The sequence below is a fragment of the Boleophthalmus pectinirostris genome, unplaced genomic scaffold (assembly GCF_026225935.1).
Source record: "Boleophthalmus pectinirostris isolate CB_2022bp ecotype Guang Dong unplaced genomic scaffold, ASM2622593v1 HiC_scaffold_1, whole genome shotgun sequence".
NCBI lineage: Eukaryota > Metazoa > Chordata > Actinopteri > Gobiiformes > Gobiidae > Boleophthalmus > Boleophthalmus pectinirostris.
The window spans coordinates 1,171,541-1,198,061 of record NW_026570970.1 but is presented as its reverse complement, the minus strand read 5'-3'; the positions used below and the strand labels follow the sequence as shown (position 1 = coordinate 1,198,061).

At 43.5% G+C, this 26,521-nt stretch overlaps 2 protein-coding genes across 2 annotated transcripts in view; both read right to left on the bottom strand.

Moving 5' to 3' along the window:
* Positions 1–10,611, bottom strand: part of LOC129407590 (plancitoxin-1-like) — an 80,810-nt gene extending 70,199 nt beyond the window's left edge. The window contains exon 1 of the mRNA XM_055149085.1: positions 10,282–10,611. The gene's annotated coding sequence lies outside the window, so the exon portion shown is untranslated. The remainder of the gene's footprint in view (positions 1–10,281) is intronic.
* LOC110165802 (NACHT, LRR and PYD domains-containing protein 3-like) overlaps positions 1–26,521 on the bottom strand; it is a 155,503-nt gene that overhangs the window by 17,867 nt on the left and 111,115 nt on the right.

Genomic DNA, 26,521 nt, shown 5'->3' with positions numbered 1-26,521 from the left:
ACGTCTCCTCCAGTGTTGAGCTGATCAGGGACAGTCCCCACCAACATGTGTCACCCACACAGGACAGACTGATTTATTTACTTTACCAACACTACGGGCACGAAACAACAAGTCAAATATATCAAAATATGATCAAACAGGAGAAAAATATGACAAAAATATGAGGAAAATATGACAAAAACACAACAAAAACATGACAAAAACACAACAAAAACATGACAAAATGTGAGAAAAATTAGAAAACATGACAAAATACAACAAAAATATGACACAAAAATGACAAAAACATGAGAAAAATGACAAAATGTGAGAAAAACAGGAAAATGTGATGTTACGACCCAGAAAAATTGAGTCCCAACATATTTAGGAAAGGACACGGAAACCAAAGCAGAATTTTAGAGTTTTTTTATTTTTGTTTGTGTAAAGATGTTTTAAACCTAAAAAAAGAAACCCTTCCCTTTAATGGATTCTGTTACAAACTACATTTTGGGGTGTGTAATCTGTAATCTGTAGGGGATTACATTTTAAAAGTAAACTTCCCACCACTGCAAACACCGCAGCTTTACACACGTTAGAAACTTTACTCTCGTTCAGAAAAGTAGAAACTTTCTCAGGAAGACAATTTTTTAAATTTTCCATCAAAATCAACAGTTTTAATTGATCAAAATGATTCACATTTTGAGAAGAACATCACCTGTCAGACAAGATTTCCTCTTCCCTGATGTAGTGGATCAAACAGAAAGGCAAAGACAAGGTATAAAAATAAGTTTAAATTTAATAAAGCCAAAAAAAGATATAATTTAACAAAGGCTCAAATTATGCAAATTATTAACAAAAAAGCTGAGCCCAACTGGGGAAACTCCAAATCAAACTGAACAGAACAAAACGAACCCAACCAGACAAAGGAACAGGTGTGTTTAAATACCTGAGGAATTACACTAATTTACTAACTAAACCAATAACTTCATCAAAGTAAACAAAAAAGCAAATAATTATAATACAGAAAATAATAAGTGATAATAATGTGACCTTAACACAAACTAAACAAATTAACTTAGTAAAACAAACTAAATAGTGTCGCCCCCTTTGCTGAGTCCTGATGGTCTCTCCCAGGGTCGTCCGTCCGTCCGATGCCCAAAAAAACCAAAAGAACAAGTGTAAGTAAATTAGACTCATATTAACTCAAATGTGTGAACTCAAATTAGAACATAAGTCTAAATAACGGAATTAAATTATGTGTCGTGTAATTAACTTCATGTAAATAATAATGAAAATGAAATAATACTGACACAATGGAGCGGAGGCAGAGGGACCCACCACACCTGACAAAATCAACATAAGTCTGATTATAATCTTTCCTCAATTTACGAAATGTTTGTCCGTATGCTTCTGGGACCAGTTCATACGCTCGGAGATTAGCAGATTTAACCTTTTTAACCTTTTTCAAATCTAAACTGTCCTCGCGGAGAGAGCGGCGTGAGCCTCCTGTGCTTTCCCAGTTAGGTCCACGGCAATAACACGGTCCACACATCCTTTGGCCATTTCAATGTTTCAATTCTTTCGAAAATGGTCAAATACTTATCAACATACTTTTCATTAAAAGGAGGCACCAAACGTATATTCTTACCTCTGAGTCAGAAATTGAGACAGAGAGAGAGAGACGAGAGACAGAGAGAGAGAGAGAGAGACAGAGAGACAGAGAGACAGAGAGAGAGAGAGAGAGAGAGAGAGAGAGAGAGAGAGAGAGAGAGAGAGAGAGAGAGAGACAGAGAGAGAGAGAGAGAGAGAGAGAGAGAGAGACAGAGAGAGAGAGAGAGAGAGAGAGACAGAGAGAGAGAGAGAGAGAGACAGAGAGAGAGAGAGAGAGACAGAGAGAGAGAGAGAGAGAGAGACAGAGAGAGAGAGAGAGAGAGAGAGAGAGAGAGAGACGAGAGAGAGAGAGAGAGAGAGAGAGAGACAGAGAGAGAGAGAGAGAGAGAGAGAGAGAGAGAGAGAGAGAGAGAGAGAGAGAGACAGAGAGAGAGAGAGAGAGAGAGAGAGAGAGAGAGAGACAGAGAGAGAGAGAGAGAGAGACAGAGAGAGAGAGAGAGAGAGAGAGAGAGAGACAGAGAGAGAGAGAGAGAGAGAGAGAGAGAGAGACAGAGAGAGAGAGAGAGAGAGAGAGAGAGAGACGAGAGAGAGAGAGAGAGACGAGAGAGAGAGAGAGACAGAGAGAGAGAGAGAGAGAGAGAGAGAGAGAGACAGAGAGAGAGAGAGAGAGAGAGACAGAGAGAGAGACAGAGAGAGAGAGAGAGAGAGAGAGAGAGACAGAGAGAGAGAGAGAGAGAGAGAGAGACAGAGAGAGAGAGAGAGAGAGAGAGACAGAGAGAGAGAGAGAGAGACAGAGAGAGAGAGAGAGAGAGAGAGAGAGAGAGAGAGAGAGACAGAGAGAGAGAGAGAGAGAGAGAGAGACAGAGAGAGAGAGAGAGAGAGAGAGAGAGAGGGAGGTCGTGGCGCTGGGCGTCTCCAGACGTTGCAGATTTGCAACAGCTAAATGCCAATGATCTACTTACTCCAAATCCATATTTTATGAGCCTTTTTTACTCAGGAGCCTTTTTCCCGTTCATCCTGATAAACGTGGACGATACAAACTGTGCAAGAACAACTCCACACAAACGACCAGAAGTGCAAAATACTTTTGTTGTTTACAAAGGATAAAAATTGTTTCTTGGAGAATCACACGAAAAAGTGATGTTGTTCTGCCGCTGTAAAACTGTTACACTGAACTTTATGTTTTCATTGTTATGAAAAGTGGTGAACACATAAAGTTAATGTTCAAATCATTTTCAGTCTTCAGTGTTAATTTAACACTGGACCAATGCTGCAAATCTGCAACATCCCAGAACGAACTGGATGTGAAGGTCTCAAAAAAAAAAAAAAAAGTCAGGGTTGTATATCACTGCCCCATGTGATCATTATCCCCAAATATCAGAGTTTTTCCTGTTACTAAAATTTTATTTGAGCCTGAGAGGTTTAATGCCTCCTGCCGGAAATGAGCACAAAAAAACTACAAAAACAAAACTAGGCAGAAATGCTCCAAAAATATAAACAATAAAAAGAAAGCAGGAAAAAAACAAAAAGTGCCCAAATGTAACGTGACAAAACCTGAGAAAATGAGAAAATGTGACAAAAACACAAGTACAAAGCCAAAAGTTTGTTTTTATTTTTCTGACTGTAAAATGATGTGAGTTTCCTCTTCCAGTTTCCTTGAGTTTTCTGTGATAAATGATGAAGACAAACACAAACACACAGGATTTGTCCAAACACAGACCAATCAATCAATCAACAGCTTTATTAATCCCAAAGGGCAGTTCAGTTTGCACATCTCTGCTCGAAAATAAAATCAAATCAAAACCAAATCAAATCCATAAAACACACGACGCACAGTTAAACCTCAGAACATCAGGGACACAACAGCAAATTTACTTTCCATTTCAAAACTTTACGGCAGAAGGAATAAAAGATTTATAGTCGCTGTTGGTGTTTTGCTGTGGGCGACACGGCGCCTCCCAGAGGACGTTTACACAAACTGTGAGTGCAGGACACGGTCAGGCTCAGGTTGGACTTAACACACTGGATTTTCAGGACAAAAGTCGCTTCTTTAAGACGTGCAAAAAGAGGCAGATTGTGAGTGGATGTGGGCTCGTGCTGTGGTGCGCGGGGGAGGAAATGTCTGACGGAGCGACGCCCGGAGTCTGGACAAACTGACACAGAAGGCGGCGTCCTGTGTGATGAAGGACTGTGTGGAGTCTGTGATGGAGACGAGGACGTTGGCCAAGCTGCTCTCTGTCCTGGACAACAGCAGCATGAAGCTCAGTCCACAGGAAATCAGACGTTTTCAAGGAAGCTCCACTTTGAACCGTCTCAGATTTGGCTGAAAAATAATCTTAAAAATGTCTAAAATGACCAAATGAAAGAATCTAAAGTTTTCTCTCAGTCCCTTCAGTCGTTCCTGAGTTTTGACCCGTTGAAGTTTTGGGGCCATGTTCACTTTTTCTGAAGCCTTAATTTATAAACATGTTTGAGACCAGAACTTCATCAAAATAGAGCGAGGAAGATGAACATTTGTTTTATTGTAGATTTTTGGTCATAGATTCTAAATCTGTTGTCAAATATTGTGTGTTTTTATTGAGGTTGTGGCTGTGGCCCCAAAATCTCACATTTGGTTGCTGCTCAATTTATTTATTTATTTTATTTTATTAAATCTATTTACTCCAAGCAGATTTTTACAAACGAACTGAACCTGAATATTTGAGAGAACCAACATTTCTGACACAAATCTCACACTGTTCTGAGTTTTCATGTGGACGTGTCGAGTCTCAGTCCAGGTTTGATCTTTTTGGTCTCTTCTTTGGATCCATGTGACACAGTTAGATTTGATCAAATTTTGACCAGAGAAACTTTTGCAGATTCTGATTAGTTTAAATAAATAAAAACATCGACTATTAACTTCCTTCATTTCAAACTGGGTCATTTTTGGTGGAGCTCAGGGACTTTTCCACCTGTAGAAAGGTTCAATTCCCTTTAATGTCCTTAAAGACTATTTGTTTGTTCTAAGGGAAGACAGTTGGAGATTATTTGTGGTTCATTGTTTGGAAAGTGTGAGATGTTTCATGGAGGAGGTCGGCTGATGTGGACTGACCCATGAGCTGGAGCTGAGGCTGTGGAGCTCCCTCAGGGTTTTCTCTCACCTGCTCCACGGACACTCCCAGGAAGTGTTTTATTTACCCAGAGCTATTTGACTGTATAATGTGTTAACATAAGGGGGTCGAAGGGAGGGAAGTCATTTATTAATTGTGTTGTAATTGTATTTATCATTGCACTGACCTAGTTTTTTGTTTTGTTTAGTTTTTTATCTGTGTGTTTCTGCTGGTTTGTCTGTGATGTATTGCAGCTGGAAAACTGAATTTCCCTGTGGATTAATAAAGTCTATTTATCAGTCTTCATCTTCATCTACATCTGTGTCTCTACAGTCACTGTCTGACCTCCCAGCATGAGTGTTGTGTGCTTGTGATTGTAGATTCTGCCCTGGACACGCTTCTGTTCCGTTTATGAAGTTGTTAAAGTGACTTTTGACTTGTTCGTCCTTGATGCACAGAGCTCCTCCGGGCCGTTCGTACTGTGATGGACTTCTATTGGAATCTGCGATGCAGGTCCAGTGGACGTTATTATCAGTGGTTATGGCCCATTTGGAGTGATCTTTTGTCGTTGATCCAGTCTCCTATGTCTGTGCTGACCCCTTGTATGTTAAACACCTTATAGGGTTCACCACAGAAGCTCTTGTCTCTACCTTTCTGACAGCCCCAGGTCTGAGCCTTCATGTCACTTTTCAAATGTTCAGCAAGCTGCACGTACAGGTCTCCAACTGAATAAAACACAGAAACACTCTTTAATATCATGCAGCTTTCACCAATGGCTCTTCTCATTTTCTTACCTTCAGCCTTAGGTGTGTAGTCTGTTTGTTTTTTGTCATTGATTTTTGCCAGGGTCTTTAGCTTCTTTCCACCTTTGGTCTTTAGATCTTGGGGTTTCCCGCGGTAAGAGACATCCTCTTTTTTTTTGACTGCATTCTTTAGCTCTTCGTGGACGATATCAGGAAGGTGATGATCAAAAACATAAGCTCTGATGTTCTGTAGGTGTCTCCCTGAAGCAGAGGAACAGAAGCAGAAGTGTGATGTTTATAATAATAAATAATAAAACCTTTTATTTGCCAGACACTTTCTAGACACTCAGGATCATCTTACAATAATAAAATACAAAAACATTCAATTCATCCATCCATGTTCTTCGTCTTATCCGGGGTCGGGTCGCGGGGGCAGCAGCTCCCAGACGGGAAGTGGAAAAGGGGACGACTTTTTACAGTCAAGAACCACGACCCTCAAACTGCCCCAGAGCTGCAGGTCCAACAGGACAACATCATCAAACAGCAGAGATGATCCTGTGGTCCCCAAACCGAACCCTCTGACCCCTGACTGCACCGAGAAACTCTGTCCATAAAAACAATGAACAGAACCGTGACAGGTGCGGCCCTGGCGGAGTCCAACATGCACCAAGAACAGGTCTGATTTACAGCAGAGAACAACAGCTCCTCCTCCGGTCACACAAGGACCAGACCCCAGACTCCCAGAGCGCCCCCCACAGGACACACGAGGGACACGGCTGAACGCTTCTCCAGATCCACAAAACACATGTGGACTGTACAAACTCCCATGAACCTCGAGCTCCTGATGGAGACTGTAGATCTGGTCCAGTGTCCACGACCGGGACTAAAACCACACTGCTCCTCCTGGATCTGAGGTTCGACTATCATAGTTTGACCAAACGTCCGTTTTTCCCCGGACATGTCCATATTTTGCGTCATGTCTGGGGCGTCCGGATTATTATTTTTTAAACTGATGCAAAAGTCCGGGTTTTCAGTACTGTTCATTGGGACATTAAACTGAGCGTCTCTCGTATCCACAGCGGTGGATCACTTTACATATTTAGGCATAGAAATCAGACGCAAATTGGAATTCCTGTGGTCAGGATGAACTCTGAATCTTTGATGAATGATACAACAGAGTCTGTTGATTGGTGGATATTATTACCTTTGTCCTTAATTGGAAGAATTAATGTTATTAAAACGAATATGCTCCCCAAAATGTTATATTTGTTTCAGAATGTGCCATTGCCCCCGTCCAATGATTTTTTTTTTGCAAAGATAAAAAAACAATTTATTGCATTTATTTGGAAAAATGGTAAAGCTCGAATTCGGTTGTTTTTAATGCATTTGCCATAAAACCAGGGAGGTTTAAAGTGTCCAATCAAATTTAATTTTGAAACTAATAATGCCCCAGTGGAAAGAAATGGAATCAGGTGGTCTGGATCTACCATTACCACATTATCTTTACTCTGATAAGATTTCCAACCTGATAAAAAAAACTACAAATCCAATTGTTAAACCATATGATAAAAATCTGGTTTATGGTTCGTAATTATGTTAAGGAGACGAGTAACTTGTCTTTGTGCATCTCAGTTTGGGGAAACCAGCGCTTCATCCCTGAGGGCAGATTTGGTCTTTCAAGTTTGGGCGTCAAAGGGATTAAAGTCAGTACAGGATTTATTTATGCCAAACTCAGAATCATGAATGTCTTTTGAGGATATGATATGCAAGTTCAAAATGGATAGAAAATACTTTTTTAAATTCTTTCAACTAAGGAGTTTTATTAGAACCAATCAAGGTAATCAATTAACTAGACCGAAAAAAACGTCATTGGAAACAATCATCTGTAAAACTAGTCAGAGTAAAGCTCCATATCAGAGCTGTTCGACCTTTTACTGTCTCATTCAAGTGAAAACTCTGACTCTAAACTCAGGGCATGAGGATCTCAAATCAAATTAGTCAAAGAGGATTGGGAATCAGCCTGTAGCAAAGCTCACAAACAGTTCATTAATACTCGATTTAAGCTTCTGCGATATAAGTGGCTCATGAGAACATCTGTAACACCAGTCAAACTGAACCTTTCTAACCGTAACATAACAGATATTTGGAGCAAGTGGCTGATGCTGAAGGAACTCTTCTCCACTGCCTGTGGGAATGTCCTGAAACAGGACTGTTCTGGGAGGAGGTCAGAAAAGTGGTGGAGATGATTGTTTCTAAGAAGATTCCAACAAATCCTGTTATGTTTATTTTAGGTTTATATCCCAAAAAGCACAAGTTTACGAAGAGTGAACAGATTATGATTAATATGTGTTTTCTACAAGCAAAAAGAACAGTTCCAATGTTTTGGAAAAAAAAACTTGTATTTCCAGGTTTGTGCACTGGGTAAAACAGACGCTCAGAGTTTTTCACATGGATTAGGAAAGGAAAGTTGAAACAGTTTGACGAGTTGTGGGCTCCTCTTAAAAGTTTTGTAGGGAATCTTAATTTGACGGACGGTGCTGAAGATGATTGATACTTTTCTGTAAACCTTTTGTTTTGATTTATTTCTATTATATTTTTTCATGTATGTATATATGTGTACATCTTATATTTTTGTGGTGTGTATATGTGTATATATGTTTTTATTTATTGATATTTGGGTTGGGGGAAAAAAATGTATGGATGCTATAAACTTAATTTTCTAACTGTTCGGTTGATCTGTAATTGTTTTTTTAGTTTTTTTTTGCTTGTTTGTTTGTTTGATTGTTTATTTATTTTTGTTTGTTTTTCTATTCATGACTGAGAGTTTGTGTGGTTGTGCTTTATAATGTACAAAACTAAATAAAAACATTGTTTAAAAAATAAAAACAAAAAAAAAAACAGTGACTTGTACAAGAAATTCTCAGTTTTCCGTCCGGTCGGGACAAGTGTGAGTCCATGTGCACAGGCTGAGGTGAGAGGACAGTGTCCCTCGTTTATCGTGGGAGTTATGTTCTAAAAATAACCTGCGACAGGTGAAATCCACCAAGTATCAACTTTATATTTTACAATTATTCTGTCTGTTTTAAGTCTGTAAAACCTCACCACAAACTTTAAACACTTTTCTCACACAGGACACTTACAACACTTTTTACTTCCTTCTTCAAACTTGTTGCTGCTGTCGTCCTTTTGTTATTTTCCTCCTTCTTTATGGAACAAACTGAAGATTAATTTATTCCATAATGGAGCCGACAGAGCAGAGTCCTGCACCAGGCCATTTTTGGAGACCCCCAGGACAGGACCGCACCTGCCAGTACAGGACCGCACCTGCCCGTTAACCCGAGATTATATCAAATTTTTGCCCTGCCTACACCACAGACTGAACCAAGACTAAACCAGGGAGTGAACCAGAACCAGGACTGAACCAGGACTGAACCAGGACTGAACCAGGACTGAAACAGGACTCACTGTTGGGACAGGCTGGAAAGTGACCACAGGAGAAAGACCGGCTCAGCTCTGTACCTCACAGAGGCAGTTGCGTTTTCTCTCTTAAATCCAAGATTAGTCCTGGTTTAGATGTGGTTTAATCGTTTAACCCGTGTGTAAAAAAACAAAACAAAACAAAAAAACATGCAAAACTGACACACACAAAAACAAAAAAGAAAAGAAAAGAAAAAGAAAAAAAATTCCACATATGGTGAGACCGCAAAAGGTGAGCCTCGATATATCGAAGGACGACTGTAGCTCAATGTGGAGGCCCCACCTCCCGCCCCCGGTCAGGTGTCCAGGTTTTCACAAATGGAAATACGGTCAATCTAGACTATCACCTGATTCTTGTCTCCAGTCTCCTGGCATAGACCTTACAGGGAATTCACTTCAATTTACAGTAAAACAACATAAACTTTTTTCTTACCTACAGTATCGAGATCTTTATAGCCCAGAGTCACACACATGAAGGTCTGGCCTTTTTTATAAATATTGTCATTCCAGAATTTGTTCTTGTCCCTCTCAGACGTCGGAAACTTAGGAGTGCTGTGAGTGAGCCACAGAGCGGAGCTGCTGTCCCAGTCACCACACCTGTACAGACAGAAACATCACCTGTACAGACAGAAACATCACCTGTCAGACAGAAACATCACCTGTACAGACAGAAACATCACCTGTACAGACAGAAAATCACCTGTACAGAGACAGAAACATCACCTGTACAGACAGAAACATCACCTGTACAGACAGAAACATCACCTGTACAGACAGAAACATCACCTGTACAGACAGAACATCACCTGTACAGAGACAGAAACATCACCTGTCAGAAACACAGTACAGAGACAGAAACATCACCTGTACAGACAGAAACATCACCTGTACAGACAGAAACATCACCTGTACAGACAGAAACATCACACTGTACAGAAACATCACCTGTACAGACAGAAACATCACCTGTACAGAAGACAGAAACATCAACTGTACAGACAGAAACATCACCTGTACAGACAGAAACATCACCTGTACAGAGACAGAAACATCACCTGTACAGAGACAGAAACATCACCTGTACAGACAGAAACATCACCTGTACAGAGACAGAAACATCACCTGTACAGACAGAAACATCACCTGTACAGACAGAAACATCACCTGTACAGAGACAGAAACATCACCTGTACAGACAGAAACATCACCTGTACAGACAGAAACATCACCTGTACAGACAGAAACATCACCTGTACAGAGACAGAAAACATCACCTGTACAGAGACAGAAACATCACCTGTACAGACAGAAACATCACCTGTACAGACAGAAACATCACCTGTACAGACAGGGACATGATGTCACACATGTACGTCTCTGACCTTTGCTGTGTCCATAGTTTTGTCCACTGGTGGATCCTGGAGGTTGGTCGTTGTAGCTCAGGAAGCCAAAGGATTTGTCCTGAAACAGAAGCTGCAGTGATGAGGACGTCACTGTCACTGTTTGTGTTTCTATTCTATTTTCTCTTCACAGTTTTTGTGCTTCAACACTGATCAAAAATGACACTGTTACAGCTCTCAGAGGTCAGTGAAGAGGAGAAGGGTCTTGCCTAAGGACACAACAGCAGTAGTCTGATAAACCAAACTGTACCATGTCCCGCACTGATTTGAGCATGGGGCTGAGAGTGTTCCTCAGGATTTCTGTGATGGGTTTGGCAGTTCTCTTCACATTCTTGCTGATATAAACATACTCGTCGCCCTCAGCGGTTTGAGTTTGAGTTTCGAGTTTGAGTTTGGATGTGTCTTTGTTGTCCTTTGGTGCTTTATACAGAATGTACCTGCAGAGACACAGGACGTAACAGAACAAAGACACAGCCAGCGACGACTCTGGGCTAAAACCAAACATATTCACTTTCTCACCAATCCACATCTCCGCCGTTTTTATCTTTGCAGCTCACGTCAGTTCCTGCAGCCTCAGAGCTCCAGAGCATCACCAAACTCACCACCAACCACTTCATGACTCCTGCAAGAAACAGCAGCTGTGTCATAAGAGCAGGACACGTGAGACACTCCAGCCTCGTGTCCACTGCTTCTGTTTGGAGCAGATTGGAAGTGTCTCCAGTCTCTAAAGTGAACAGTATTTCCAGTGCATAAAGCACATAACAAGAGCCAAGTCCATCACGTGTGGTTAACACAGAGGGTAAAACGTGACGTCGAGACGCAGGGAAGTGAAATAAATGCAGAAAACAACACATGATAAAGCAGAGGTAGTTTAGAGTTTACATGAGCTACTCACTGGACAGGAGGAATTCAAATACACTTTTAATTTGATTTATTAAAGAAACATGAGTTATGTTTGGAAGACGTCAGTGTCTCACGGAGCAGAGTCCTGCCCCTCCACCCCAGTGTCCCTCACACACACAAAAACTGAAATACACTTTTTGTACGAAACATCACCAGTGCAACTTTTTTCAACTGGTCAGAGTCAGAGAAAAAAAATGTGATTCTGACATTAGTGGGCTGATCGTAAACTTTATATGACAAAATCTAACACCTAAGAGGTTCATCATCATTTTGGTAACTTCATGTCAAAGTGACATTTTGAAGAGAACTCTTCATGAAAAAGTTATTTAAAAAAATAAAATAAACGTTTAACAATTTTACAGAAGTTTAAAAATCAAAACACAGAATTTGTACAAAACATTTTTTTTTCAAATTGACTTTACTCAAAAACAAAACATGGCCCAAAGTCCGTCTTCACACTGGTCATAGAGCAAAAAAACAAAAAAAGTCTAAGAATGGAATGATCACAGTTTGATCAAATTGGCAGGAGGTGTCGTGGGACGATTTTTTATGGCAACTGAAAACAGAATGTGTATGAAACACTGGAGTGTTTCAACAAAGAACAGGGGTTAAAACTGTTACAAAACTTTCAGCACTGATTTAAACTGGACCAGTTTGCAGACGCAGGTTAGTGAAAAGTGACGGAAAATCTAAAGACAACAGCAGAAAAGTCCAGATAAACTATTGAGGTTATGATCTGCACGATGCTTTGGACGGAAACAGAGAAGTAAAGGAAACTGAGTGGAGTTTAACTGTTCTTCAGTCAGAAGAGACAGTGTTACGTGTTTAGGCTTCAGTCACTTTATTTGGACCTGGAGGTACATTTATTTTGCAGATTTGAGGCTGGTCCCACATTTCCCATTTCATTTGTCCACAAGTAAATCTCAACACACACATAAAAAACACAATTACAGATAAAGTGTTAAAAAAATAAATAAATCATTCATTCATTCATCACACTTGGCTAAAAATCATCCAGAAAAGTGCAGAACAGGAACAGCAAAGATACTGCACAGAACTGTCAGGCTCCCAGGTCTCTGGTAGACGACCTGAGCTGAATTATAATATGAAGTGTAAAAGAGATGTAGTGAAATATATGGATATGTATGGATATGTGCCTATATGTATATAGGTGCATGGATTTAAATGTGTATATATGTGTGCATGTGTATATATGTGCATGTGTATATATGTGCATGTGTATATATGTGCATGTGTATATATGTGCATGTGTATATATGTGCATGTGTATATATGTGCATGTGTATATATGTGCATGTGTATATATGTGCATGTGTATATATGTGCATGTGTATATGTGGGTGGGTGCAGGCATGCGTCCACACACGTATATAAATAAGGGGTATTGTTATGAACATATAAGGTAAATGAACGTAGAGAATGTATGCATGTGTGTATATATGTATATATGAATATATGTATATAATGTGATATATATATATATATGGATATGCTTATACTCGTGTAAATAGCTAAATGGACACTTAACATCTCTAATGAATATATATATATATATATATATATATATATAGATATAGATATATAGATATAGATATATAAATTAACTGTTCAATGCATTTGAACAGTAACTATTTAACCTGTTAAAATGTGCTGACACAGTAAATTAAAGTTCATTCATTTACTTGTGTTTGATCATTTTCTGTTCCTGAGTGTGACTGAAAGTCCAACTGTTTGTGCTTAGAGGTTGAACAGTGAAACACAGTGGGAAGTCATTTCATTTCTATATCTTTTTGATCATTATTGTCTGTAGTTTACAGTTAGTAAAGAACTCAGGGGCCCTTGTCTTATTACACTGGATTTAGGTGGGCTACATAAGGTTTAAATAAACTCTGCTCACTGTACTTTTCCTTACTGCTCTTTTTGGAAATTGGCTGATATGAACATAAAATTACTAACTGATCTCCTCTGAATCACATTAACATATAATAACTACACACAACGAAGCATTGAGACTTCATTTGAACACAGCCTTTGTGAAGCATGACTTCATTATCTAAAATACATTTCTCATGATTAGTTAAACATTTATAAGCCCAGTTCCCTAAGAACACAGAAAAAAATGAATACATGCAATGAATACATATCCACATGAGGTTTGTCAACTGTTGACTAATACTATTAAGAACATATGGTGCTGTGATGTGAGCAATTCATGTTTCCTATGATCTGTAGCAATATTTGTGATGATTTATATACATTTTTTTTTTAAGTGATGCAAATGTCCAGGTTTTCAGTATCGTTCATTAAACTGAGCGTCTCTCGTCTGTGACTCAGAAGGAGCGAGACACAAACAGTGGGTCTGAAACACACCGAAGCACAAATGTGGATTTAACAACGACTTGGACAAGAAATTCTCTGTTTTCCGTCCTGGTCGGGACAAGTGTGAGTCCATGTGCACAGGCTGAGGTGAGAGGACAGTGTCCCTCGTTTATCGTGGGAGTTATGTTCTAAAAATAACCTGCGACAGGTGAAATCCACCAAGTATCAACTTTATATTTTACAATTATTCTATCTGTTTTAAGTCTGTAAAACCTCAGCACAAACTTTATACACTTTTCTCCGACAGGATCGACAGGTGCAACACTTTTTACTTCCTTCTTCAAACTTGTTGCTGCTGTCGTCCTTTTGTTATTTTCCTCCGTCTTTATGGAACAAACTGAAGATTCATTTATTCCATAATGGAGCCGACAGCACAGAGTCCTGCACGGGGACATTTTTGGAGACCCCCAGGACAGGACCGCACCTGCCAGTACAGGACCGCACCTGCCCGTTAACCCGAGATTATATCAAACTTTTGCCCTGCCTACACCACAGACTGAACCAAGACTAAACCAGGACTAAACCAGGACTGAAGAGAAGGACTAATCCACAACTAAACCAGGACTAAAACAGGACTAAACCAGGACTAAACCAGGACTCAGTGTCAGGTCGGTTTGGTGGTGACACAGGAGAAAGGAGCGGCTCAGCTCTGCACCTCACAGAGGTAAACGCGGCAGTTGCCTGATCTGCACTTTGTGGACAAACTGCTCGGCGTTTTCTCTCTTAAGTCCAAGATTAGACCTGGTTTAGTCCTGGTTTAGTCCTGGTTTAGACCTGGTTTAGTCCTGACCCACCCATGTGTAATTACTGCCCTCCTGTAATACACAACACACGTTCATACACTGTAAAAAAAAAACTGCACTAAAAAAATATCAGAGAAATCCCCCCCTCCAAAGGTGTCCGGGTTTTCACAAATGGAAATATGGTCACCCTATATATATATATATATATATATATATATATATATATATATATATAACACATACATATATTTATCTTATAAATTACAAACAAGATGAATGTTACAACAGTCTCTTGTATTAAAACAGTGTGTCGTTGCTGTTAGTTTAAGATATTGTTCAATTGTACAGTGGTTCTCAGTTTACTACCCAACGTCCTTCTGCTCTGTTCCAGTTCGTTTTGATGAACAAGGGAAGGAAACAAATGCACAATACATTTATTAACAATAACTCAAAAAAAAAAAAAAAAAAAAAAAACATAACTAAACTAGCTGTATCATTGTCACTGAATATCTGAATTAAGTATTTAGCATTTAGTCTGGTCTGAGTGAACATTTACACGAGGTCCACGTGCCTATTAAAATGTTTAAATCATCTTATTTAATTATTTATTTCTGCAAATAGCTTAAAAAGTGTATTCCTGGACTAAAAGTAAGAAAGTCAGATACAGAGCTTAAACAATATAAAAACACACAATTTCAATAAGATATAAAGTTTTGAAAGCAAAAACTTTACCTTGAACCTTTTTTGATTGTTGCTGCAGTCGATGCCAAATCTGTAATGAGACTGTTACCTGTGTGTTTGGAAGAACTATGTACGACTAGACAAACCAGTTTGTATATATTTCCTGATGATCCGGATGTGACTGTGAGTTAGAGCCAAATAACAAAATAACACATTATCACAAACGGATCCTCCTTTTTTCAGGTCTGTTTCTTTTCTTAACCCATTAATGCCTACATTTTCCCAAAGATGAAATTATGAAATTCATGTGTCAAAAAGTGCATGAAATAAGTGGGCGTTACGGTTGGTCACTATTGTGACTCATGAACTAATACCTTGTTTTGTGAATTTAAAGTGACATAAGAGATTTTTGATCAGTTTAAAGTAAAACTGCTGTTTATTTTGACTTTAGTCACTGAAATAGTGGACTTTTTATTTTTAATCACATTTTAATCATAAAAAAAAAAAAAAATACTGTTTTCAGTTTGAAAGATTTTGCATTTCAGCAATTACTCGTCGAAATGAGAAAGATGCTGTTCTCGTTTCTATATGAGGGAGGGGTGTAGTAAGATTTGAGAAAACCTTGGGGGTCATATCTTACCCCTGGTCTTAACAAAGCACTAGTGTTAAGATACATGCATCCTGAAGGGGCTTTGAGTGCCTCGAAGGTGGGAAAGTGATATATAAAAATGTAAACATTTACCAATGAGGCAAGTGAGCATGAGCGATTCCCATGTTAACATTATGTAGAGGTGCAGGTCACAAAGGCGGCGTGAAGCATCTTGGACGGATCGAGCAGTGCAAACAACAAGTGTGAACAATGAGCAGACATTTAATACAATGAAAGTAAACTGTGGGAATGATGAACAGTGTCCAACATTCTCCAAGTCTACACGCTCGTAATGCAGTGAGCCGAGATCAAATCCAACCCGACCCACCTGACACGAACAAATGTGTTCAGACATTGGGACCTGACCTACAACCCTGCACATTAAAACAAACATGTTCAGCACCACTGCATCTGCCCTTGTATGTGCAGGTGCACGCCTTGTGAACATGTGGTTTTGTTTGCGTAATGTGTTAAAATCACACTTTGTTTTACTATTTACACTCAAGTGCAGTGTTTAGGATCTGTTTGAAATGGCCCACACACTCACAGGATGAAGTGCACATAGAAGCTTTGAGTGGAGTTTGGGACTAAAACACCTGGATCATGGAGCGAGGAGCATCAGATGCAGAGTGTATGTGCTCTGGATGTCTCTGTCCAGATGAGTTTTGTTTCTGCACCGTGTTGCCGTGTGTGATTCGTGCATCGTTCACACTGGAGCATCGTTTGTGTAGTTCCAGTGCAGAGCTATAAAACTAAAACTTTTCATTTGGCCATAGTTGCATAAGGATTAAAGTCGTCCTCTTTGTGCAGGTAAATACAAAAGTCCTGTGCCCTGGTTTGATAGTTGGAGTTACAGAACATGCTTGAGGAGAGGTTGTCATGGGACCCACTTGACCTCTTCTCATTGATTTATCTGACCTGCCTGAACCAGCAGGTCGACCATGGAGTCAACCTGCACATCACTACTACACAATGTCATTACAGGCCCAACTGGACCCATTTAAACCAATCTTTATCTTCAGTTTTTATGTTCAATTCTTTTTCCCACTTCCCCTTCACTGTTAGAGTTGTGTTCTTATCGTTTTTAGTTAGGGCTTTATATAATGCTGAAATTATTCTAAGATTACCATCTTTATAGGCTTTAGTTATTGTTTGAATGACATCACTCTCTTCCATGGAGGGGTTCCCCTGTATTTCCCTTCTATGATAGTCTCTCATTTGAAGGTACCTGAAGAAATCATGTTTTCCAGGTTGATATTGCTTTGTCAAGTTCTGAACTCTGTCCAGCTGCCCATTTTCCTCCAGTACACACCAGGCAGTCATCCCTTTTGTGGTCCAGTATTTATAATTTTGGTCATATGTGGCTGGCATGAACTGACTATCATATGCCATCCATTTAAATTTTTTTTGCACACTTTTGAATCTTGTGCTTTTTAAGTATTTTGAACCAAATAGTTAAGGTATGATTTGTTATAGGATCTAGGTATAATTTATATTCTTCATATAACTCTTTATCTCCAATCATATTTTGAATTGGATCCTCCAGACTTCTGCTTTCAATATCCATTTTCCACTGGAATATGAATTACACCAGCAGTGCAGGTATCTTAACTGTGACGCATAATAATATTCTTCCAACTTGGGTGGTAAACAGCTTTTTCAAGGACTTTGCCAAAAAACGGCAGATTTGAGATGGGTCAGAAATTGTTCAGTCCTGTGGCATCAAGACTGCTCTTCTTTAGGAGAGGCTTAATGACCGCAGTTTTCAACGTGTTTGGGAATGTTCCAGATTGAAGTGACATGTTAACTATGTGAGTGAGTGGTGAAAGTAAACTGTTGAGGACGGACTTTAGAAATCTAGTGGGTAACATGTCCAGGCAGCAGGTAGATGAACTCAGACTGGTAACGATCTCTAAAACAGTTTTGTCAGTTACAGGTGCAAAGTGATTCAGCTCTAAGTGTCTCTGTGGCTGCAGCTTGTTATTTGTGTTGTGGAATTGATGCATTTTTGATGCCCTGAACTTTGTCATTAAAGAAAACTGCAAACTCATTACATTTAGATGTGGAAATTAGTTCTAGTGGCAGTGGAGCTGGAGGGTTTGTTAATCTGTTCACTGTTGCAAACAGGACACGAGAGTTGTTACTGCAATTACCAATAATGTCCGAAAATACTTCTCTCTTGTTTTACTCAAAGTGTAGTTGTACTTATGCATTGTTCCTCTGTAAATCTCATAATGAACCTGGATTTGACTTGTGCCATTTCCGCTCAGCCTTCCGACACTCCCTTTTCTGTGCCCTGACTGAGTCTTCATTCCTCCACGGAGCTTTTTGCCTCTTTAACCATTTTAACCTTTATCGGGCCGATGACATCCAGAACATTCAAAACACTCAAAGTCACAGAAGCCACATGCCGTTCCTTTGAGGTTAGTGAGGTACAGATCTGAACCAGAGAAAAGGTGAGTTTCAAGGATGAGGGAGTTTACATCTGGCTCTGGGGTCTGCTGCTCCACAATGAACACAACAGTAATGTTCTCCTTTTCTGTCTGCCACGATTATAAGGTGAGCAGGAAGTGTCCACCTTTGTCCTGTTATAACCATATCCAGAGACAAAGTTAACAGGATGGCCTCTGTAACTAGATGAGTATTCCCTCTCACACCCATAGTAGCTGCTGTTATGGTGAACTCTGGGGCTGTGGCTACAGGGTGGAGCAGGATGAACTGTTCTCATTACTGGACTGTGGATAACTTTAACGGGTGGAGAAGATCCATAACACGGGTGGTACTTGTTATCACCTGTCATGGGAGTGGTCTGGATAGATAAGAACTCTTAAGTCAATTTCACAGAATAATATGGACTTAAAAACATGTTGCGTGACAAGGAGCTGAAACAATTTGTAATTCTTGAACTGTGTCCAGCAAACAAGCAAACCCAAAAGGATAACAGTGAATGATAACAAAGTCAGCACCATGTAAAAGTTCAAATATTTTTCTAATGAAACAGTTCCTTGTAACTGTGTGTGTGTGTGTATGTGTGTGTGTGTGTGTTGTGTGTGTGTTGAGGCCAAATATCAATTAGAAATAAGTTAAAAGTCATTTCAAACATGTAATAGCCAATTTATAGACTAAAGAAGCCCTGAGCAGCAAGTGAAAAATGTGTACAGAGACTAAGTGAAATACTGTCTGAATGTCTCCTAGAAGATGTGACTGCAACACTGAGAGTGATTCAACCACAACCATCACTGAAACCAAAGAGCTGATCTACACTTCAGCAGCAGTGATCCTAGAGGTGTTGGGCTATAAGATCAACCATGGAGCCATGAGATACGACACCCACCATGGAAAAGACGGTTAGAGGCTAAAATAAAACAAAGGCTCCAAGCCTTGGCCAGCCGCCTAAAGAGGTACACACGAGATATCGAGGCCAGAGGAATAAACCGCCTGTTTGAAACACAACTGGTGAAAGTGTATGCTGAGTGGCAGAACAGCAGAGCAGACCCACCAAGGCTGGAGACTGAAAGGTACAGGAAAGGCACATGGGAGAGGGAGGCATCACATAACACCGATGCACAGTGGCTGGTGGATCTGAGAGGAGACAACAGCAACCTCCCTGAACAGAATCCAGTCACCATCATTGTTGCAGACATCCAGGAAAGAGTCCTGATCCTGAAGGATCCCTCAAAGTGTACAGTCCCATCCAACTATCGGCCAATAACCTGTCTCTCCACAACATGGAAGCTCATGTCAGGCATCATCACGGCTAAGATAAGCAGCACATGGATCAATACATGAGCACAGCACAGAAGGGCATCGGCAAAAACACCAGGGGAGCCAAGCACCAACTCCTGGTGACCAAACAGTCGCCCGCGACTGCAAAACCCGTAAGACCAACCTGTGCACTGCCTGGATTGATTACAAGAAATCCTCTGACTCAATACCACACACATGGATCACTGAGTGTTTGGAGCTGTACAATATCAACAGGACTCTAAGAGTCTTCATTGCAAACTCGATACGGTTGTGGAAAACCACCCTTGAAGCCAAGGGGAAGCCACTTGCACAAGTGTCCATCAAATGTGGCATATACCAAGGAGACTCACTGTCCCCACTACTGTTCTGCATCTGAACCCCCTCAGCCAAATCATCGACCGCACTGACTACGGATACGACTCAGAAATGGGGCCAACATCAGTCACCTCCTCTACATGGACGACATCAGCTGTACAATAAGAGCGAGACTCACTGATCCACACCACAAGGATCTACAGCACAGACACTGGGATGTCATTCGGGCTTGAGAAATGTAGCAGGATGGTGACAAAGAGAGGGAAGGTAGTCCACACAGAGGGGGTCTCACTCCCAGAGGGAACAGCAGCAGACGTTGAGGACAGTTACAAGTTACAAAATGGCTCCTCAAAGAGGCAACAAGCAAAGTGGCTACGGCCAAATACCTGCAAAGAGTCAGACAAGTTCTAAGAAGCAACTCAATGAAAGAACAAGGCCCAGGCAATAAACAGCTACGTCCTGTCAGTGATCAGATCCTGCAGGAATCATGCACTGACCAAAGGAGGAGATACAGACCACAGATGTTAAGACACGAAAGCTCCTGACCATGTGGAGGGTTCATCCCAAATCCAACAACCTGAGACTGAACGCAGGCCGGAAGGAAGGGGGCCGAGGACTAGTGAGTGTGAACCACTGTCCAGGATGAAACATCCAAGCTCCTTGAGGACATCAAGGACAAGGCCCCGACAGATGAGGAGCTCAGAGAAGGTCTCAGACAGTGGGGTCCAGAGGAAGAGGTGCTGGAGGGACCATCATGGCAGGACAAACCCCTACATGAACCACCGGAACAGAACTGAAGAGGCTGATATCAAGAAATCCTACCAATGTCTTGAGAGGGTCTGAAGGACACACAGAGGCTCATCCTGGAGCTTTTGTTAATAGGCATATCTTAATTGCCATATTATCAAAATTTTACTTAGCACCAAAAGTCTTTGTGCCTTTGAACTTTGACGGGGTGGAGAAGATCCATAACAGGGGTGGTACATGTTATCACCTGTCATGGGAGTGGTCTGGATAGATAAGAACTCTTAAGTCACAGAATAATATGAACTTAAAACAGGTTGTGTGACAAGAAGCTGTGACATTTTTTGAATTCTCAAAGTGTTTCCCACAAACATATAAAACCATAACAGTGAATGAAGTTGGCACCAGGTAAATGTCCAACTATTTTTAAAACGAAACAGTTCCTTGTGTGTCGGTGTGAGCGCTTGTGTATGTGTGTCAGTGTGTGTGTGTTTGTCTGTTTGTGTGTGTGTGTTTGTGTGTGTGTTGAGGCCAAGTATCAATTAGAAATAAGTTAAAAGTCATTTCAAACATGTAATAGCCAATTTATAGACTTCAGAAGCCCTGAACAGCAAGTGAAAAATGTGTACAGAGACTAAGTGAAATACTGTCTGAATGTCTCCTAGAAGATGTGACTGCAACACTGAGAGTGATTCAACCACAACCATCACTGAAACCAATGAGCTGATATACAAGAAATCCATCCATCCATTTTCGTCCGCTTATCCGGGGCCGGGTCGCAGGGGCAGCAGCCTAAGCAGGGACTCCCAGACTTCCTTCACCCCAGACACGTCCTCCAGCTCGTCCCAGTGGGACATGCCCAGAACACCTCCCGAGGGAGGCGTCCAGGAGGCATCCGAACAGATGCCCGAGCCTCAACTGGCTCCTCTCAACGTGGAGGAGCAGCGGCTCTACTCCGAGCTCCTCCCGTGTGACTGAGCTCCTCACTCTGTCTCTAAGGGAGACGCCCAGCCACCCTGCGGAGGAAACTCATTTCGAGCGCTTGTATCCGCGATCTCGTCCTTTCGGTCACTACCCAGAGCTCATGACCAGAGGTGAGAGGAGGAACGAAGACTGACCGGTAAATCGAGAGCTTCGCCTTTCGACTCAGCTCCTCTTCACCACAACGTCCGATACAGCGACCGCATCACTGCAGACGCTGCACCTGTCCACCTGTCAATCTCACGCTCCGTCCTCCCCTCACTCGTGAACAAGACCCCGAGATACTTGAACTCCTCCACTTGAGGCAAAGACTCCCCACCCACCCGGAGAGGGCAAGCCACCTTTTTCCGGTCGAGAACCATGGCCTCGGACTTGGAAGAGCTGATCTTCATCCCAGCCGCTTCACACTCGGCTGCAAACCGCCCCAGTGCTGCAGGTCCTGGTTCGATGAAGCCAACAGGACAACATCGTCCGCAAACAGCAGAGATGAAATCCTGTGGTCCCCAAACCGGACCCCCTCCGGCCCCTGACTGCGCCTAGAAATTCTGTCCATAAAAACAATGAACAGAACCGGTGACAAAGGGCAGCCCTGGCGGAGTCCAACATGCACCGGGAACAGGTCTGACTTACTGCCGGCAATGAACACAGCTCCTGCTCCGGTCATACAGGGACCGGACAGCCCTTAGCAAAGGGCCCCGGACCCCATACTCCCAGAGCACCCCCCACAGGACACCACGAGGGACACGGTCGAATGCCTTCTCCAGATCCACAAAGCAACACATGTGGACTGGTTGGGCAAACTCCCATGAACCTCGAGCACCCGATGGAGAGTGTAGAGCTGGTCCAGTGTTCCACGGCCAGGACCAAAACCACACTGCTCCTCCTGAATCCGAGGTTCGACTATCGGCCGGATTCTCCTCTCCAGTCCCTGGCATAGACCTTACCGGGAAGGCTGAGGAGTGTGATTCCCCTATAGTTGGAACACACCCTCCGGTCCCCCTTCTTATACAGAGGGACCACCACCCCGGTTTGCCAGTCCAGAGGTACTGTCCCCGACCGCCACGCGATGTTGAAGAGGCGTGTCAGCCAAGACCCACAACATCCAGAGACTTAAGGTACTCAGGACGGATCTCATCCAACCCCGGAGCCTTGCCACCAAGGAGCTTTCCAACCACCTCAGTGACTTCGGCCAGGGTGATGGATGAGTCCACCTCCGAGTCCCCAGCCTCGGCCTCCTCCTCGGAGGACGTGACGGTGGGATTGAGGAGATCCTCAAAGTTTTCCTTCCACCGCCGGACAACGTCCCCAGTCGAGGTCAAGCAGCTCTCCCCCCGCACTGTAAACAGTGTTGGTGAAGAACTGCTTCCCCTCCTGAGGCGCCGGACGGTTTGCCAGAATCTCTTTGAGGCCGTCCGATAGTCCTTCTCCATGGCCTCCCCGAACTCCTCCCAGCTCCGAGTTTTTGCCTCCGCGACCACACGGGCTGCAGCACGCTTGGCCCGCCGGTACCCGTCAGCTGCCTCAGGAGTCCCCCGAGCCAGCAAGGCCCGATAGGACTCCTTCTTCAGCTTGACAGCATCCCTTACTTCCGGTGTCCACCACCGGGTTCGGGGATTGCCGCCGCGACAGGCACCACAGACCTTACGCCCACAGCTCCGAGCAGCTGCATCGACAATAGAGGCCGAGAATGAAGCCCACTCGGACTCCATATCTCCAGCCTCCCCTGGAATCCGGGAGAAGTCCTCCCGGAGGTGCGAGTTGAAGGTCCCTCTGACAGAGGCTCCGCCAGACGTTCCCAACAGACCCTCACTACACGCTTGGGCCTGCCAGGTCTTTCCGGCTTCCTCCTCCGCCAGCGAACCCAACTCACAACCAGGTGGTGATCAGTTGACAGCTCAGCCCCTCTCTTCACCCGAGTGTCCAAGACACGCGGCCGGAGATCAGATGACACGACTACAAAGTCGATCATCGACCTCCGGCCTAGGGTGTCCTGGTGCCACGTGCACTTATGGACCTTGTGCTCGAACATGGTGTTCGTTATGGACAAACTGTGACTAGCACAGAAGTCCAATAACAAAACACCACTCGGGTTCAGATCAGGGAGGCCGTTCCTCCCAATCACCCCTCTCCAAGTGTCACTGTCGTTGCCCACGTGGGCGTTGAAGTCCCCCAGGAGAACAACGGAGTCCCCGGTCGGTGCACTGTCTAGTACCCCTCCCAAGGACTCCAAGAAGGCCGGGTACTCGAGTACTCTGCACTGCTGTTCGGCCCGTAGGCCGACACCACAGTGAGAGACCTGTCCCCGACCCGAAGGCGCAGGGACGCGACCCTCTCGTTCACCGGGGTGAACTCCAACACACAGCGGCTGAGCTGTGGGGCAATGAGCCCACACCAGCCCCACCCCCCCACACCAGCCCGCCGCCGCTCCCCACGGCCAACGCCAGAGAAATGGAGAGTCCAGCCCCTCTCAAGGAGTTGGGTTCCAGAGCCCAAACTGTGCGTGGAGGTGAGGCCGACTATATCTAGTCGGTAACGCTCAACCTCCCGCACAAGCTCAGGCTCCTTCCCCCCAGCGAGGTGACATTCCATGTCCCCAGAGCCACAGTCTCCATGTCTGGAGATCCGGTCGCCGAGGCCCCCGCCGTCGACTGCCGCCCAGATCTCTCTGCACCGGCCCCATATGGATCCTCCTGCGGGTGGTGGGCCCACGTGAGGACGGCCCACGTCGCTCCTTCGGGCTGAGCCCGGCCGAGCCCCGTGGGGGAAGGCCCAGCCACCAGGCGCTCGCTGGCGAGCACCCACCCCAGGCCTGGCTCCAGGGTGAGGCCCCGGTGACGCCAATCCGGGTGACGTAACTGGCCTCTGAATGTAACTCATCATAGGGGCTTCTGAACCGTTCTTTGTCTGACCCGTCCCCCCGGACCTGTTTGCCTTGGGTGACCAGGGGCATGAAGCCCCCGACAACAGAGCTCCCGGGATCATTCGGGCATCAAACCCTCCACCACGATAAGGTGACGGTTCAAGGAGGAGCATACAAGAAATCCTCTGACTCAATACCACACACATGGATCACTGAGTGTTTGGAGCTGTACAATATCAACAGGACTCTAAGAGTCTTCATTGCGAACTCGATGTGGTTGTGGAAAACCACCCTTGAAGCCAATGGGAAGCCACTTGCACAAGTGTCCATCAAATGTGGCTTATACCAAGGAGACTCACTGTCCCCACTACTGTTCTGCATCTGAACCCCCTCAGCCAAATCATCGACCGCACTGACTACGGATACGACTCAGAAATGGGGCCAACATCAGTCGCCTCCTCTACATGGACGACATCAGCTGTACAATAAGAGCGAGACTCACTGATCCACACCACCAGGATCTACAGCACAGACACTGGGATGTCATTCAAGCTTGACAAATGTAGCAGGATGGTGACAAAGAGAGAGAAGGTAGAACACACAGAGGGTCTCACTCCCAGAGGGAACAGCAGATGTTGAGGACAGTTACAAGTATCTTGGTGTCCCACAAGCAAATCCAACAGCCTGAGACTGTACGCAAGCCGGAAGGAAGGAGGCCGAGGACTAGTGAGTGTGGGAACCACTGTCCAGGATGAAACATCCAAGTTCCTTGAGAACATCAAGGACAAGGCCCCGACAGATGAGGAGCTCAGAGAAGGTCTCAGACAGTGGGGTCCAGAGGAAGAGGAGCTGGAGGGACCATCATGGCAGGACAAACCCCGACACAAACCACCGGAACAGAACTGAAAAGGCTGATATCAAGAAATCCTACCAATGTCTTGAGAGGGTCTGAAGGACACACAGAGGCTCATCCTGGAGCTCAGGAGCAGGACCTGAGCACCAGAGCAATAGAGGCCCAGATCTACCACACCAGACCAGAGCCACGGTGTCGACTGTGCAAAGAGGCTCCTGACACAGTCCAGCACATAACTGCAGGTGTCAGATGCTGCAGGGAAACAAACATGGAGCCACAGAACCAAGAGGAGCCACAGTCACAGAAACATCTGTGCAGAGTACGAGCTGGAGACCCCAGGATCAAGGTGGGAAACACCTCCAAAGGTTGTGGAGAATGACCGAGCCAAGATCCTGTGGGACTTCAGATACAGACTGACAGGATGGAGATGGACCAACCAGACATAGTGGAGGTGGAGAAGAAACAGAGCAGAGCCGTGGTGGAACATCACAACACCAAGAGATGGAAATATCAGGAAAAAGGAACATGAGAAACTAGAGAAACACCAGGGGCTCAAGGAGGAGCTGGAGAAGGTCTGGAAACTGAAGACATCAGTGGAGCCTGTGGTGATCGGACACTCGGGCTGTAACCTCCAAACTGGAAGAAACTACAACAGATCCAGGAAAAACAACAGAACATCTCAGTCCAGAAAAGTGCAGCACACACTATATATTTCAAGGTCCTATAATCAAAATTGACTCTCGTGAGCTTTAAGCTGTGGTCAAATATTGTTCCTGTTGTGTAATTTTGCGTCTCCTGCACAGACTTAACAAGGACACGTCCAGTTCACTGTGACATTTCTCTGTGTTTCGCTCAGTCGTCGTCCAATTATTACAGAAGTTCTTGCTGTTCTGTAACATTAATCCTTCCCTTGGTCTCACAGAAGCGATACACATGTTCTTCTCATTTTATGTGGACCAGCATGTCTCCAGACGGTCCTACTTAGCTCCTGTTTAAACCTCCTCGTGTGGAAGCAGATTCAGACTTGAACAGTCGATAACAACTCACACTGTTGAGTGTTCAAGTTCACCGGGTCCAGGACTGATGGTAAATAAACTTCTCCTGCGTCTCTGTGCAACTCCAGGACTCGTTAGGACAACACTTCTTTTCCCTGATAGTTCCCTCATCAGAAACAGCTGGAGTTGTGTTTTGTTTTTGTTTGAGTAAAAGGTTCGTTCACACCAAAGCGTCAAAAAACACCTTGATGTTTCTATTTGGAGCCTTTACATTTGAGTTCAGACGCCCCCGACGCTCGTGTCTGTGACGTCGTGGACCAGCGGGACAAAAATACTTGACGCGCGTCCGTT